The sequence below is a fragment of the Psammomys obesus genome, unplaced genomic scaffold (genome assembly GCF_907164565.1).
Source record: "Psammomys obesus unplaced genomic scaffold, mPsaObe1.curated_primary_1811, whole genome shotgun sequence".
NCBI classification, from domain to species: domain Eukaryota; kingdom Metazoa; phylum Chordata; class Mammalia; order Rodentia; family Muridae; genus Psammomys; species Psammomys obesus.
The window spans coordinates 17,932,141-17,946,985 of record NW_026596120.1 but is presented as its reverse complement, the minus strand read 5'-3'; the positions used below and the strand labels follow the sequence as shown (position 1 = coordinate 17,946,985).

Below are 14,845 nucleotides of genomic sequence, written 5' to 3'. Positions count from 1 at the left end.
AAAAAAAAAAAAAAAAAAAAAAAAAAAAAAAAAAAAAAAAAAAGCAGGGACTAGGCATCTAGCTCAGGGTCAGCACATTTGTCTAGCATGCACAAGGACCTGGATTCCATCTCTAAACTTCAAAGAAAAAATGTGGTCTATTTGTAAGATAATCATCCTATGACATAAAACAATTTCCCTTGCCAACAGAGGGGGCAAGTGCCTCTAATCCTGGCACACAGGAGGCAGAGGTAGGCAGATCTATGAAGCTTAAGGCCAGCCTGATCTACACAGTGAGTTCTAGGCCACCCAAGACTACAAAGTGAAACCCTGTCACATACAAACAAACAAACAAACAAACAAACTTTCCCTTAAGAGGAAAAATTCTTCCCTAGTGAATCCTCTTTATGAGCTAACAATGGAAAATTTTCACCTCAACAAGCTAGCCTCAGGAAGGCTCAAGCTCATCCTTGTTGCCTAGATACCAGTGACATCTCCAGGGCTTACAGAAAGCCCTTGACATCTTCTGCAAAAGAAACCAAGTTTCATCAGTTAGCAATTATTCCTCCTGGCACATTCCAATGTTCAGATACTTGACTGTAAAGACCAAAATCTGTCTTCTAGGAAATCCCAACACACAAAGTCTATTACATCTGATGAATTGTTTTCTACAATTGTAACAGGTCTAGTCCTACTTCTTATGCACTTGAATTCTACTCTTAAAAGAAAACCAGAGTGCAGGTAAACCAGTCTTGAGTAACCATCAACAGTGCAATCAACTTGATCTCCAAAAAATCATTTCGAAGGCAATCAAATGGCCTGTTCACGACAAATGTAAGCATTCATTTTGTATTTCCATCTGTGATAGTGGCTAAGATTAAAAACAACAAAACCCTGCAATTACATTCTCCACAGCAACAACTTAGTAAATAAGCATCTTCCTTCTCTTAAAAATGTTATCCCAGGAAAAACGCAAATATAGCAAACATTTCAAGTACTGCTATAAACAAGGTCCTTTAAAAAAATTTATATGTGTATCTGCAACTATTTGCTATGTTTAAAAACTTTCAGTTCTTTGAGTCTTCTGATTTTGATGAATATTTATTCTTCGACAATTCCAAACATGTATACAATCTATTTTGATCCCATTCACCCCCCTGGTCTGCTTTATCACCCTCCCACTTTCCCCTGCAGTATTTTCTCTTACAACTATTCTAAATCATTTTGTTCTTGCTCTATGTACATTTTGCTAACCAAATGCTTGCTTACATTCGATGACTAGCTCTATGTTCTCTGGCATGTAAGCACACTAGATTTCGCTAGTTCCTACCCTTTCCACTCATCTTTCTGTTGGTACAGCTTTACTTGATATTTGAGGGAAATTAAAATCCTAAAATTAAGCAAGTCATTAGGAAGGATGCGGAAGACAGATGCAGTCTTGCTGGCAAATGTGAAAGAAGGAAATATCCCACTCGTAGAAACACCAGTCTCTTTTAAAAAGTATCTTCTGGATCCATTCTAAGATCTTAAAGGGGGGAGGGGGGAGCTGGACTCGCAGATCCTCCCCCCCTTCCGCCCCGATCAGACACCAAGTGACTGGCACAACTGACGTTCAATACCCAAAATGGCTGCACGTCAGCGGGCGCAGGTAACAGTACCTGAGCATCTGGGCTGACCCCTTCATCCAGTGATAGAGACCCCATCCTCAACGACCTGGGGGAGCGCGGCCGGGGACCTCGATGAGGCAAGGGACCCTGCCGACCCGGGGGGACCGCCTCAAAAACGAAGACAGACACTGTCCTCGCCCCCACCCCCGTTCCGGCAGACCCTCTGCAACGCCGGGGGAAGGTCCTGGCCTCCCCTCCGCGGGACACTCTAGTCCCCCAATGACCAGCCCCCCTAAAGAGGGGGGGAAATGACTCCACCAAAGAAGGGGGCGACAGCTTCACAATGACAGCGAGAGGAGCCCTTTTCCACATCATCTGGAGAGCCTCCCAGGGACGAGGGAACCCGCCCGCTATCGGCACCCAAAACCTCTTCCCTCAAGCCCCGGGACCACAGGGCCACGGGCCCGGCGGGGCAGGCGTTACCTGCGCCCCACAGCCCAGTCCCGCGACGCTTCCGTCCTATTGTTTCTCTTCGACCAAAATGGCTGCGGCCGCGCTGAGCCCCGCCCCCCGAGCCTCGCTCCCGGCCCCCCTCGCTATTGGCTCGCACCCGAAGCTGCGCAGGCGGGCTGGGCGGCCTGCAAGACTGTTGCTAGGGCGCCGGGATTCGCTTCGGTGGGCTTCCGGAATGGGCGGGGGGAGGGGGACCGGCAGGAGGCGGAGCGTTGTCCTAGGTGAGGAGAGGGACCCATCAGTCTGTTGCGTAGTTGAAGTAACTGGTGGGCTGTGTGCCAACCGGTCCATGGCAGGATGCCCAGGATACGGGGAGCTGGGCAGACAGTCCTGGGGAGCTTCCTGGGATACAGGAATGTCAAAGCCAACCTTCACTCTGTGACGGATGGACAGAGCTGCGTGCGACTAGTCGCTAAGATGGATAAAGGGATAGCTGTAGGGCGCGAACAGAAGAATGACCACAGAGCACGGTAGACAAATGGCTATCTAGGGGCCAGTGAGGTGGCTCAGAGGGTGAAAGGCGCTGGTTTGAGTGCAGTCTCTGGGACTCATACGGCGGAAGGAGCGAACCGACGCCTGAAAGTTGTCTTCTGACCTCTGCAAAAGCATTGTGACAAGCTTTCACGCTCACTCACTCTCATACACACACACACACACACACACACACACACACACACACACACACACACACACACACACACCCTGTAATAATTTTTAAAAATGGTTATTTAGACAGGCTAACAGATGAGTGGTTAGGTGGGCAAAATAAAAGCCGTAGAGGGGTGCCAGGGGAGTGAGCAAAGAGTCCTTGGTGGGTCAGAAGACGAGTCTACCAGGCACCAGAGCACAGAGTTCATCCAAGACTCCTTTGTCCTGGTGCCTGTGTTATTCCGAAGGGCTCCTGCCTGCGTGGATGGGTCTGTGTAGCCAGGAAAGGTTTAGGATGTGACAGGTACCATTGACAGTGGGATGAACCTCCTTCTTGGCCACTGGCCTTCCTGTAAAGGAGGCTGGTATTGCAATCCTGCCTCCTGGGCCTTTGCAAAGGCGTGATTCACAGGTTTTTAAAAACTGAAGTATTTATTAAGCACTTACACTCTGCAGGAAATACAGTAAGCAGAAGTTAAGACTCCCTGCTCTCTGAAGGTGGGCAAGAGAGACTCCTATTACCAACAAACTCCTCTTGGAATAACCTTCCCTGCGAGGCTTTCATGGCTCTACGGTCACCGGGTTTCTTCTGAGTTTTCATTTTTGCACTCTTTTTCTCTCTACACATCAACTTACAGAGGCTCATGGTTTTGTTTTTAAAATATAGATTGATTGTAGAGTTGGGATCCCGCTCAAGCCCAGGCTGGCCTCGAAATGACAGCAGTCCTCCTGCCACGACCTCCCACTTGCTGGGATTCCAGGCATGAACCAAGGCCCGGTATTCAGGCTCATGACCTTAAACGCCAACGTCATGTTGATCAACCCCAAGAGCATTTGCCGGGTTCAGACTCTTCCTGACTCCGTGTCCAGCTGTTGAGAGACAACCTGCTTTGTGTGCCCGACTGTTCTGTTGTCACTGCAGTTGTTCTTTTGTCCTGCACTTATCTATTGGACCAGGAAGTTGTGCTGTCTCAAGAATGAGATCACTCTTTGACATGACCGTGACTTAAATATCTGAACCCCCACGTCTCTCTAGCTCACAGTTCCCTCCCAGGCCCTTGTGGTTGTGCTTGCTGCCTTCAGCCCACTCTCCACACACAAGCCCCTCCCCAAAAGGGAGCCAGCCAGGCTCTCAGGACTCTCCACTTCCTAACTGGACTTCTTCTGCTGGCCTGCAGTGTCAGTGCTCTTCACAGACCCTGCCTGCCCTGTGCAGCCTGTGGCTCAGTGGCTGGCCTCCAGTTTTCTTCAGGCCTGAAAGCACAGGTTTCCACGGGCGGTACCCCAGCACTCACATTCTCTCATTGTAGACTGTAACTTCTCTTTGTCCCCAGCACTGGGGATTATCTTCATCTTCTACCCTGTTCTACTTTCTTTTCTCCATAGCAACTATCACCTTATGGAATATTTTTTACTTTTTTTTTTTTTTTTTTTTTTTTTTTGTCTGCTTCTTCAGTATTGGGGATTGAATCCTGGACTTGATATACTAGGTTGGGACTTGGTCACTGGACTCTATCCATAGCCCTCACATACTTTTTAAAGTAGGTGTTTATTATCCTTGCATAGGACTGTAGGGTTGGGTGTATCTTTGTTTTGTTCATACTATATCCTGAGTACCTCAAATACAAACGAAGTTCCAGAAATATTTGCAGATTGATTTGCCTTAAAGAAGACAACTATTCAGTGGTTAGTATTGTAGGAAAAAATGATAGCAGAAAGTTGGGGTAAGGGGAAGTATGGACGCCGTTCCAGGAGTGATGGCTGTGCTGTGCTGTGCCAAGCTCAGGACTGCTTTTACCTCAGCCTAGGCTGGTCTCAGAGCGAGGCTCCTTCTTCCTCCGAGCAGGACCAGAATCCGTTAGTTCATCCTAAAAGCCCTGGCCACAGTCTCTCTGGGGGAACTCCGCACAACCGTAAGGAATTCCATTCTCTAATGAACAGACGTAGGCACTCACAGGTTTGACCCCTGGAGCCCTATGCCTGCCTTGTGTAGATAGCCATTCCCCGAGGAGAGACAATCCACATGGTATAACGTATTCCTCAGCAAAATAATGAGATAGGTGCCACCCAGTGCAGATATGGGCCCTTCACAGCTGTCTGACTGGATAAGAACAAAACAAGCAAACACGGGGACATTAACACACTTCCTGAGCTGAGCGGTTGGTAGAGCACTTGGCCTGCATGCCTGGTCCAATCCCCAGCATCTAGAAACTGAACGTGGTGCCACACACCTGCAATCCCAGCACTCAAGAAGTGGAGGAAGGAGGATCAGAAGTTCAAGTTCAGGGACATCCTTGTCTATATAGCAGGTTGGAGGCCTCAGCTACAGGAGACTTTGTCAAAGAGAGAAGCCTGCTTGACTGCCTATATAAAAATCCCACCAGAAAAGCAGCACCTTTGAATGTGTGTACAGTTTCTTTTTCTTCTATCTCTCTCTTGTTCTGCCCAGTTCACAAACCCCAAAAGACCAGGAATAACTAGACTCCACTGTAAATACATGAGGTTCTTTTTATTGTAAATTACAAGCTGCAGCTTGGGCCCACACACACCCACCACCGAAGCGGTGGGAGCCGAGCACCCCGTGCCCAGGTTAGTTGGGTGATTTAAAGATTCTGGTCCATCCCAGCATGCCCAAGGCAGGGGCAATTCCTGCCTGTCAAACATCTATTGGTCAAAATACTACATTTTGAATAGATTGGCTATAGGAAGGTTCCCAGACCATAATGACCTGGTGGTGTTCCTCCCTAGGGGGATTGTCCAGTTTCCTAGCAACTGTATCTCTAGTGGGTGGGGAAAGAATGCAGTGAGGTAGCTCTTCCCCTCAGGGCATTACTAGACTTTATTAAGGCCTACTTCAGGTCTTAATAATAGCTGCTAATTTATCTTCTGGTCTCTCACTCTCTCACCCCCCCCCCCCCCCGAGACAGGGTTTCTCTGTGTAGCCCTGGCTGTCCTGGACTCAATTTGTAGACCAGGCTGGCTTCAAACTCACAGAGATCTGCCTGCCTCTGCCTCCCTGAGTGCTGGGATCACAGGCGTGCACCACCGCACCAGGCTCACAGGTACAGTTTCTCCATCTTGACTATTGTGCTTATATACCTTCAGTGTATGTGATAAATTTTCTATCACTGCAGCTGCTACCGCCTCTTCCTCCTTTTCCTTCTCCATCCTCCCCTCTCTCTTCCTTCCCCTTCTTCAAAGTCAGTCAAAAGATAAATGAGATAAGAGACTCAGTTTGACCTCAAAATGACACGAGCAGACTTTTATTGGTCTGTGAGGTTGGTACTTCCAAACCCTGTGGCTTAGTATCTAAGAAGGGTACAGGAGAATAAGCCAGCCTGGGAGTCAGTTTTTGTAGTTCAGAGGAGAAAGAAGGAGGAACTAGTAAAGTCAGGCCCAGAGAGTACTTTTTAGGTAAAGAGTTTTTGAAACTGCAGGATGGGAGACAGATGGCCTGTTTTTGTTGTTGTTTTTAATATCTAGGTGATGAGGTTTGCAGTGGCATTGGCTGCTTTGTGGAATTCTATGGGCAGCAGATTTCCTGAAGCTGTGGGCCTGATTTATGGCCCCCTTTTTTGGGGGGAGGGTTCTTTACTACTTCTTTGTTTGGATTTTGAGTCAGGATCTTACTCTGTAGCTCAAGCTGGCCTGGAACTCACTACCTAGCCCAGCCTTCTGACTTGCCTTAGCCTTCTGACTGCTGGGATTACAAGCGTGAGCCACTACAATGAAGTCCTCCTTCTGCCTTCTTCTGTCTTTGGCAAATTCTTTCATAATCTAAACTGCTGCCAGCTGTCAACACTATCTCGAGCACAACAAAGACTAGCCCTAGGGTTGGGCTCAGCAGTCACCACCCCAACCTAGCCAGATTGCTAGAGAGCCTAGCCCGGTTCCTGCCCCCGATATGAGACAGTGCATCAGCACCTTTGACAGCTGAGGAGAGGTACCAGGCGACAGGCATTCAGGTCCTTACAGACCACTGTTCTACCTGCTCTCCATCCAGGCTTCCATTTCAGAGCTCCTGCATGTGGAAAGCTGGACAAGTAGCCCAGCATAGCTAATTCCTTCTGTTAAGTGCTTACCATGGGCTGACATGGACTAGACCCCGGGAATGTGGCAAGAATGGCTTTAGCAAGAATAATTATTGAATGATGAGACTTCCGTCCTGTGAGATGACGGGAGACGAAAGACAAGGGGTGGGTGGGTACAATAGACAGTAAAAACAAAACAAAACAAAACAAAACAGATGTTCATCTCGAGGCAACAGGAAGGTGCTCTGAGCCAGTCCTGGAGCTGATTAACTGGAAGCTATTTTGCTGCACAGGAAACTACCCTGGGAGCCCAACAGAGAGCATGGAAGGTGAAAAGGTGCCAGAAAAGAACAAGTTTGGCAGGATGAAGGAATGTGGTCTAATGGGGAAAAAGTAGCTCAGAACTCCACGGAAAGATGCACATTGCTCAAAGGCAGAAGGTATCAGTGACCTCAAGGCCAAGCCCAAGCAAACAACAGGCATTCCAGAAGGAGGACAAAAAGGACTGCCAAAACAGAGGCAGCCAACTAGTCAAATTACAGGACCAAACCTCTGTGGTAAGAAGGCTGCCTCAGCTAAGGTGAAATAAAAAGATCACAGTAAAACTCTTTACGTTTTTAAAAATTGTCTTTTTATTTATGTGCATGTGCCTGCTTGTCAGAGTGGACCACATGCAAGCAGGAACCCACTGAAGCAAGAGAACGACCGAGGGTTCCCAGAATCAAACCTAAGTCCCTGCAAAAGCAACAAGTCCTCTTAACAGATGAACCATCTCTCCAGCCCCACAGTAAAATTCTTAAGCTCCAAAAAGAAAAAAAACTGTAGGTATTAGATTAGATAAAACAGGTCACATATTGAGGAAGAGGCGCCAGGCAACCCTAAACTCCTCTCTAGCACAGGCACAATATGGACCCATGTACCACCAGCCAAGGATAGTCCTGTCTAGACAGGGACAGTAACTCAGGCTGGATAGAAAGAGGGAAAGTCTGTGGCCAGACCACCCTGGACAAACTCATCTGATCTCAGAAGCAAGGCAGGGTCAGCCCTGGGTGGGAAGGACAGAGAAAATCGTAACTTGGAAAGAGGACCCGCCTTACTGCAGACGGCCCCTGGAGCTGAGAGCCAAGTAACTTTACCTTTCTCCCTTCCCAAGCTAAAACCTACAGATTTTAGGAATCCCACCCCAAAATTTTTTATGGTAAAAGAAAATGTCCTAACTTCTTTGTGGTATTTTAGTGGACTCTGGTTTAACCTTGCCCGACTGTAATCTTATCCACAGCCCTTCCAGGGCCAGGCTATAATCTCAATTATTGAAAAGGAAAACAGAGATAGGGGAAGTTAAGAGGTAACTGTTGATGTGTATTTTTTAAATCTATTTTATTGGGGTTCTTATATCTCTATATCCCTTCACCCTTATCCCTTCCCACACCCCAGCACCAGGTAGGAGAGGAGGAGGATTAGTGGGGAGAGGGGACATAGTTCTCTTCAGCTACTTCCTAAAGGTTAGGGTCCTTGGGTTCCTTGGGGCAAGTCCAATCTTCATTTCAGGACATCTGCAACTTCTTGTCATCAAACTGCAACAACAGCAACCAGGAGCATCAGCCTTCTTCCTTGGAGGGCCCTGTCCCTCTCTGGGCTCTGCCATTTATACCCGCTCAGAGTCCCCAGAATTAAACCATCAGGAACTGGCGAAGATTACCACCCTCTCAAGAGCCCTCGAAAGGCAGAGTCTGCTGCTGTGGGCAATCTAAAACAGCCTCATATCCCACACCTGGGATTAAAACAAAAATGTTTACATAACTGAGTTTTTAAAGAAGCCAAAACTCCCACTACAGTTTAACAGTGAAATTCCAAAGGCTTCCAGAATCCTTTATACAATCACCATTAGTATACAATTCCCAAACGGCACCACCAGGCAGACGGTGTTCAACAATGGCAGCCCACGGGAACGCTTCACATTTAAGGCACAGCATGCTGCTTGCACCCTCTACCCTGGGCTTAGGGCCATTTCATGACACCAAAATACACTGGTTCCGATTTTTAGGTCTCCATCATCTTTAACAGTCCAAACCTGTTTTAAAATCCCAAATATCAAAAACAAACAGACAAACAAAACAAAAAAACAGCCGGACGTGATGGTGCACACCTTTAATCCCAGCGCTCGGGAGGCAGAGGCAGACAGATCTCTGTGAGTTCAAGTACAGCCTAGTCTACAAATTGAGTCCAGGTAAGCCACGGTTACACAGAGAAACCCTGTCTCAAAGAAACAATTTCAACAACAACAAAATCCCACATGTCGTCTGAGACTCGACAGTCTCTACGCTGTGACCCCTGTAAGGCTGGAGCTGAGGCTCCCTGCCACCCTCAGCCCCCTGCAGCAGATGCCCCGGGCTGAGGCAATGCCACGCCGCCCCGGGCTGAGGTAGCAGGCCACCCCAAGCCGTTCTGGCGCCTCCCAAGCTGCGGTGACCCACTGCCGGCCCTGCCCCACGGCGGCAGCTCGGACCGCAGCACGAGCCATGCTTAGATGCCAATTTAGCACGCAGTGGCGAGTGGTTCCTGCCAGTTCCCCTTCAGGCCCCTCGGACGCAGGAGCCACGATGGCGGCTAACGGAGTCCTCAGCTAACGGAACCGGACACCACGGGAGCTGTCCATGATAGCGCAGCCTTTCCTGCTCCAGGCCACGGGCTTCACAGCGAACTCTCCGTACACTCCGGAGCTCTTGCATTCTCCCCTCAGGGCAGGAAAGCGGCCAGAACCCTGCCTGAGGGAGCTCCGGCCCAGCCTCTCCCACCCCACCTCTGTAACTGTCATCTCCGGCCCTCAGCAGGACTCATCCCAGACTACGCAAAGCTGGGGTGAAAAGACTGGACAAAACCCACCAATCCCTGAGCGTCCCATAGCTCAGGACTTGAAATCTCACCAATCCCCACTCCGGAAAGCCCTGCCCCGGAAAGCTCCGCCCCTAAGAATTCCTATTAAAAGGCTGTGTTTGCAGCCTCTAAGAGATTTACTGCATCAGAGGAAGAAGACAAGAAAGGATCGGAGCTCAGGTTCCTCAGCTCCTCAGGGTTGGGGCAAGCCTCTCTTGGGAGCCATGATATCTCTGTTGAGGATGTGAGGTTCCTGGGCTCCCGTGCCTCAGGATACCCTTGGGACTCTGTCCCATCTCGGAGCTGGGAGACTTTCACAGTCCTCATATAGCACTGAGTCAGATTGTGGCCTCAGAGCTGTGGGTTTCCCGGACACCCTTCCATCTGAGTACCGGAAGGCTGGACACCTTCCCACCTGATCAGGAGGCAGGCCAACCAAAAATAACAATTCCTCCGTAAAATCAAAATATAGATTGCATACTTCCAACACACAGTGGCATGGAGGAAATATTTCCACTGCTAAGAGAATGGAGGCATAGCTAGGAAAGGTTGGACAAACCCAGACTGAAACCCACCAGGACAAAAACTAGATCCTACAGCTCACGTCAGGCATCTGGAGCTCAGGATGGCCCCTCTGGCCTCTGGGTCTTAGGTTTCTCAGCTCTGCTGCCTACAGTATACACAGTCTCTTGCTGGCGCCATCTAAAACTGCTTAGGGTTAGGGTCACACCGCTACAATCCAGCACGCAGGAAAAAGAACAAGGCGCTCTCGATGGACTCAAGACCAGTCTATGCGGTGAATTCCATGCCCGCTGGGGCTGCTCCATCTCAAAAACAAAGCAAACCAAACAGGCCTGTGCGCTCAGTTGTGCCTCTTCCTTTCCCGAGTGCCTCTATTTTCAATTAACTTCGACTCTGCGCCACACTGGCTTATCTCGAAATTCTTTTCTGTGCCCAAACCAAAGATCTGGTTCTACCCAACTTGAGTTACCTAACAGATTAGTGGGACATTTTAAACAACTGCAGTGACAACATGGAGTCGCGCCTTTGTTGTGCTGGCGCTGACGTAACCACTGATGGAATGGAAGGAAGAATTGTAGAACTTTCAAGCTGGTAACAGGAAAAAAAAAAAATTAGACAAGGAAAATACTGAGCTGACCCAATGAAATTATGAATATTCAACTATTTTTATCTACAAAAATGGATACTTTCACACAAGTAACTGAATGAAAAGATAAAACCATGAAGTAAAACACAATGAACAAAAAGTAAATGTGGAATGAGCGGAGCTAAACATCTTTGCCAAAAGCCAGGTGTGGTGCCGTCTTTAATCCGAAGCCTTGAAGGCAGAGGCAGGTGAATCTCAGTGAATTTGAGGCTAGCCTGGTCTACATAGAGCGTTTCTATCTGCGAGGCATAGATAGAGACCCTGTTTCAACAACAACAATAAAAATTTTTAAAAAGAGGTTAAATTGCTTTTTCAGTTTTTAGTTAATGCCATAATTATTAATCTAGAAAGCCTGAAGGATTTTCCTTAAAGTTATCATAATAAGAAAAAATATTATGGTGATAAATAAATTTTGCTACAGTTAGGCCCCTTAAAAGACATTCCATAAAAGAAAGGTTTTTAAAGTAACAGCCTCAATTATTTAAAAAAAAAAAAAAAAAATTAGGGATAAATTCAGTAAGGAAAGTACCAGGTAGGAACTATACAACTCAACGAACCCATCAAATCTGATGAGCGAACAGAGCACCAAGGGGGGCTAACTTGTGGATGAGCGGAAAGGTAAACCAAGTTCATGATGTAGTGAGAGGTCTAGACAGCAGCTCTTGGCTGTGTTCTCAGGGCAGGGTCTTCGGCACAAGGTGGTGGCCGGGAACTGCGAGTGGGTCCTTGGCACGAGGCTGCTGGTTTCTCGAGCACTTAGTCCTATCGGCGCCTCCAGCATGCCCAAGAGGGTGAGGCCCTCCAGCGTGGGCAGCCTACCAGTGGCCACACCCACAAAGAAAAACAACTCCCCCCCCCTTTTTTTCTTTTTTAAAGAAATGGGAGGTTGTGTTCCCCAGCCTGACCCCAAACTCTGGGAGCCTTGTGATCCTCCGGTTTCCCAAGAACCTGGGACCATCCACGGGCACAGGCACGCCTAGCTTAAGTTTCGTCTCCGAATTCGTTTATTTATTGTGCGTCCATGTGTGTATAGACAAGCAGAGCTCGGAGGACATCCTGGGGGAGTCAGCGCTCTCCTCCCACCACATGGGCTTTGGGGATCAACCGCAAATCACCAGGCCTCTCTGCAAGCGCCCTCGTGGCAGAGCCGAGCCGACTCCCAAATCTAGCCTTTTAAATTCAGCATTACATCTGCCAATGTCATTCATTGTTTCCTCTTTTTTATGTATATGGCGATAGGCTTCTTTTTTAGATGCTAACTACTATAACATTCCAGAACATGACCGGTCCACCTGTTCACCTCCTGGTGGGCCTCTGGGTGGATTTCAGATCTTGGGTGTTATGGATACGGCCGCCACGGATGCTCTCTTACAAGTTTTTTGGTGGACACGCCACTTGTTTCCAGTGAATAGAACTAGTCTCTTCGTGCTTTTTCCACTTCTGTCCTTAATATTGGCTTCTGAGGTCCACGTTTGAGGTTTCAGTATTACAAGATGCCAGCATCCTTCCACAGGTTACATCAGTACCCAAACCTCAGCGTAGGCTGACACAGCCACGCCTGGGCCTTTTGTCCTCCCAGAGCCTCCCGTAGATAGGCAGGCATTCTTGCTGACCAACCTCGGGTTACCTATGGCGGCTTCTAGAGGCCGAGAAGTCAGGGAATGCCTTTCGGTTTGTCTGTGACTTGAAATAGGACATTTGATATTCTGGGGTTTGTTAACTGAAAAAAAAAGGAAGGGGGAAAAAATAAGCAACTCCCAGAACCTTCCCACAAGAAAAGGTGTGCAAAGCCAACAGAAGACCAGGAATGCAAACCAAGTAAGAAATGATACAGCAACGAAGGCTGGGAGACAGCTTAGTAGGTAACGTGATTGCCATGAAAGCAGGAGGGCCCAAGTTCGAGTCCCAGCACCCATGTAAAGTGCAGGGCATGGTGGAGCACTTGGGTAATCCCAGGGCTTGAAGCAGACAGGAAGACTCCTGGGGCTTTCTGACCAGCCGGTCTATCTTGATTGGTGGGCTTCAGACCAATGGGAGGCCCTGTCCAAAAAACACAAGGTGGGGGCTAGAGCGACGCTCAGAGGTTAAGAGCTGCCTGCCCTTCCAGAGTGCCTGGCTTTATGGCCAGCACCTACTTCAAGTGTGGTTCACAACCATCTAACTCCAGCTCCAAGGGGATCTGACACATCCTTGGATACCTGAACACGCTCAAACGGTCAACAAGGTGGATGGTTCCCGGAAAGGGACACTGGAGGTTGACCTTTGGTTTCCACACCAGAGGGGTACATGGGCGCTCGCGCGCGCGCACACACACACACACACACACACACGCACACACATACATATATGCATAAGTGATCAGCTAACAATAAATAATTTAAAAAATGTAAATGCAACAACGAACGGCTATCAGCCTTTTGGCTAAGACCATGTATAGAAATGTAATAATGAATCAGGCAGGTGCGTGAGCCCAGGAACTGAGGACTTTATCTGAAAACCAACAAAAAATACGTGACAGTAGAAAAGCTGCAGAGAGAGTGAGAAGACCAGTTGCTGGAGTGAGATGGCCTAAGAATGCAGAACCCAGGAATGGGAGGCAGTGAAACTGTCCCCAAGGATGCTGTGACAACCAGCGCCCATCCGAGAACCCACGGGCTGTATGCTGTGGCCTGCTCGTCTTTCTCCACACAAACGCCTCTGTTGAAACCTAATTACCTAGGGATGGTATTTGGAGGTAGGGACTTTGTAGCTAATTAGGTCACGAGAACTCTTCGATCACCAGATCGGTGCCCTTATACGAAAGGCCCGTGAGCTGCTTCAACCTCCAGTCATTTGGCGTGAGGCAAAGGCGCTGTCTGTGACCAGGGAGAGCACGCAGCTTAGACAGCAAGTCTCGAAGTGCCTTAACCTCGGCTTTCTCAGCCTTCTGAACTGTGGGGAGTCCTGTTTGGTTTGGTTTTTAAAGCATCTCTGCCCATGATGTTCAGCAGCCTGAACAGACACAGACAATGGGCGACACAAACAGCGAACCCATGCCAACCGAGGATCGTGCCGATATGCCAGTCGGTATTGCCTCAGTCACTGTGTCGGGAACTGACTGTGGGCGTGGGTGTGGGAAAGGCCACGGGAGAGCTCTGTAATTGGTTTCATTTTGTTTTTGAAACAGAGTCTCTTGTAGCCCAGGCCTCACACTCACTGCGTCACCAAGGCTGTCCTGGAATTCGAGACCCTCCTACTTCTACTTCCCAAGCCGACTGCAGGCACGCACCCTGCCATGGCTGAGAACTGTTACTTCACTCCCATTTTGCTGTTTCCTGTTGTTGTAAATAAAATGGTCTTGGACTAAACAGTATCTCTAAGTTTTCATGGGGCAGGAGGCACGGGTCAGCAGCACCAGAGTTCTGATCCTCCTGCCCTCTGAGATTCGGCACGTACCTGTGCTGAGCATTGAGGGCAGCAGAGACAAAAGAGGACCCCTGGGGCTGGTTGGCTGCCAAGCTAGCCTAACTGGTGAGCTGCAGCACCAGCCCAAGGCAAGAGGGTATTTAATTCACTTACAAAGCTGCCATTTGGGTTGGGTGTGGTGACACAAGCCTGAAATCTCTGCTAAAAATGTGAACTGCAGGTCCAGCGAGAGGCCCTGCCTCAAAGGAAGAAGGCCGAGAGCAGTAAATTATCAAACTCCTCAAGCCTTCCTGAGAGAGAGAGCATGGGCACACCTGCCTGCACTTACACCTCGCAGGCAGTTGATTAGAACCCTCTAACAGTAGAGGCTATTCAAACAAACAAACAAACAAACAAACAAACAAAAGATAACAGTAGCCAGGCCTGGTGGTTTGCAGAGGCAGGCAGATCTCTGTGAGTTCAAAGCCAGCCTGTTCTACAAAGTCCAGGACAACTAGGGCTACATAGAGAAACCCTGTCTCGAAAAACCAAACCAAACAAACCAACCAACCCAGCCAGGTCAGTGGTTAAGAGCACTTGCTGTTCTTCCAGAGAACCTGACTGTTTCTCGTTGCCCACAC

At 48.6% G+C, this 14,845-nt stretch overlaps 1 protein-coding gene across 1 annotated transcript in view; it reads right to left on the bottom strand.

Moving 5' to 3' along the window:
* The window catches only part of Ip6k2 (inositol hexakisphosphate kinase 2), a 26,358-nt gene extending 24,192 nt beyond the window's left edge, over positions 1-2,166 (bottom strand). The window contains exon 1 of the mRNA XM_055629653.1: positions 2,070-2,166. The gene's annotated coding sequence lies outside the window, so the exon portion shown is untranslated. The remainder of the gene's footprint in view (positions 1-2,069) is intronic.
* Between the last annotated feature and the right edge of the window lie 12,679 nt (positions 2,167-14,845).